The sequence below is a fragment of the Nicotiana sylvestris genome, chromosome 3, assembly GCF_000393655.2.
Source record: "Nicotiana sylvestris chromosome 3, ASM39365v2, whole genome shotgun sequence".
Taxonomy (NCBI): Eukaryota; Viridiplantae; Streptophyta; class Magnoliopsida; order Solanales; family Solanaceae; genus Nicotiana; species Nicotiana sylvestris.
This window is the reverse complement of record NC_091059.1, coordinates 184,271,870-184,274,471: the sequence shown is the minus strand read 5'-3', so window position 1 is coordinate 184,274,471 and position 2,602 is coordinate 184,271,870. Positions and strand designations below refer to the sequence as shown.

At 39.1% G+C, this 2,602-nt stretch overlaps 1 non-coding gene across 1 annotated transcript; it reads left to right on the top strand.

Annotated features, from left to right (window-relative positions):
- Positions 1 to 227: 227 nt before the first annotated feature.
- Positions 228 to 334, top strand: LOC138888898 (small nucleolar RNA R71). The gene has a single exon (XR_011406465.1). It is a non-coding gene; the product is annotated as a small nucleolar RNA R71 (small nucleolar RNA).
- Positions 335 to 2,602: the final 2,268 nt, after the last annotated feature.

Here is a 2,602-nt window from a genome sequence, read left to right as displayed (position 1 = left end):
TATTTTTAACTATGGAGCTAGTTGGGTCTAGAGCCACTGAGTGAACCACAGGAGTGATTGGAGTGTTCCTTGTTGTCCATCCTGAGTTTTGTGCCATCTTGTCAAGCAGGATATTGCTCTCTCTGAATGTCTTGCTAAAAAATGTTTCAACTACTGAAGCATCCACATTGGCTTTCAAAGTATCTGCTAAACCCATATAAAATCTCTACCCCAACATTTGCTCCGAAATACCATGATGTGGACATGTAACCAGGAGACCCTTGAATCTCTCCCACGTTTCATGCAGCATCTCAGTAGGTCTCTGTTTGAAGCTCAATATCTCATCAATTTGTTGAGCAGTCTTGTTGGGTGGATGAAATTTGCTCAAATATTTCTTGACTAATTCCTCCCAAGTAGTGATGGAGTTGATAGGGAGTGAATTAAGCCAAGTCTGGGCTACTCTTGTCACAGAGAATGGAAACAACAACAAACATATTGCTTCTGATGTCACATTGTGCTGTCTCTGCGTGGCACATATTGAAAGGAAGTTCTTTAGATGCTGCTAAGGATCTTCAACGTATGACCCAGAGAATAGTCCCTTGTTCTGCAACAGATGTAGCATGTTATTTGTGATCTGGAATGAGTCTGCTTGTATCTGAGAAAAGTTGTCAACTATGGGTTATGCCCAGTCATATAGTGTTGCTTCTGGCACAAGAGGTGCCACACCCCGATCGATTGGGTTATTTGTGTTGTTTCTGTTGTTTGGGTCATTCACGTTGTCCCTGTTGTTTAGATTATCGTCTTCCATGTTTGGTTCAATTCTTTCGGTTGAGTTTTGTTGTTGTTTGCCTTTACTGTTTGCACGGTTCAATGCCTTGAACACCTTTTCAGGATCTGATAATGCTTCAAACAATTCTCCAGTTCTTGAGGAGTTTCTAGGCATGCACCTGTGACAACCACGACTACAAACATTAGAATTTCAGTGATCAGTTTAAATTGAAGAAGATTGACTACACTAAAAATTTCTGCACTACTTTTTAACTGCAATCACTAACACTGTTAGTTCTCCGGCAACGACACCAAAATTTGATCATGCCCAACTATGCCTTATAAAAAGGACAAATCGGTCGCTACAAATATATTCCGGTTAACAAATCCGGAGTCAAATCCCATAGGGAATTAACCTATCAATCACAGCTATTGGGCTCACAGAAATTCACGTATTCAATCTTTAGAGATATTTGAGTAACAACTTGGGGTGTTTATTAACTAAACATTATATAATAAAAATGCAGTAAACTAAGACTAGCTATAGACTGATTGTAAGCAAGAATGAGAATGGTCTAAGGTTATGATTTCCGCTCCTATCGGAATCCTTTCCGCTATGTTTGCTATAAATTTGCCTAAGTCTTCTCTATCGATCATGAGCACTCTGACTGTCGTAACTCTCTCCCGAGTAATTTCAAAAATATACTAGATATATTATCCCGAATTATGCTAGCTGGCCTTAGTTACAGCTCACTTAGATCGCACCAAGGTTTCGTTATCCCCAATCCCACCTTTAAACCCTCTGTATTGATCCCTCATATACGTTAGGAGTGGTATTGTTCAACAACTACCTAAATATACACTCTCTCCCGAGTAATGCATATTAAATAGGCACAGCCAATTGAGGGCCATTCAATCAACAACAATCACAACATAGTTGAACAAACAGAGAAATTAATAAGGCAAATCTATATTAACATATCAGAAATTCATCCTCCAAAAGGTTCCATCAAAACCCTAGCTTAAATTTTTAGCTACCCATAATCGTTTTCACAATCACAATAGTAGAATTCATCATTAATGATAAAAATAAGAGGAAGAAAGGTAAAACTCTATGCTGAATCTTCTGCCTTGCCTCTTGCCTCTTCTTGCCTTCAATAATCCTTCAAAACCCTTGATACCCTTTTTTTGGGCGACCTGGGCTTCTTATATGTTAAGGAGAGTTGCCCCCGAACTTACGAAATTACCCCTGAAAATAATGTTCCTCGGAGTGACGAACATGGTCGCGCTTGGGCTGTGCATATCGCATTCTATTCGGCCTGACGAGCGTGGCTGGAGCGCGACCGTGCTTGGCCCGCGCTCATGAAGTTCAGTTGTTTTCTATTTTTTTTTCCTTCTTCTTTCACACGCATTCACCTCCCATTGGATTTCCTTTCTCCAAATTAGCTCCAAACACTGTTCAATGTCCTCATAATCAAGATTTGCTCTTGCAAAACACAAAATTCATAATTAGAGCCATTTGTAGTCATTTAACCTTTATATAACAATAAAGCATAGCTAAATTGGGGCATAAATGGTTGCTAAACTACATGAATATAGCCTATTATCAAAGGCGCTTTGACCTTTACATAAATTAATAAAAAGACAACAGATTTAAAAGCCATGGAAGGAAAAATGTTTTATATATTCATCAAAACCTTTTTACAAAGGCAACATGTCCCAATGGAAGTTCTTTATAAAAGGCTAAAGCGGCCTCGACAGAAATACAAAAACTATTTAAAAAGCATAAGTAGCCTGGTCATCTCGGGGAGTGGCATCTTTGCCTTCAGGGTCTTTTCCACTTTCGGATTCGCTC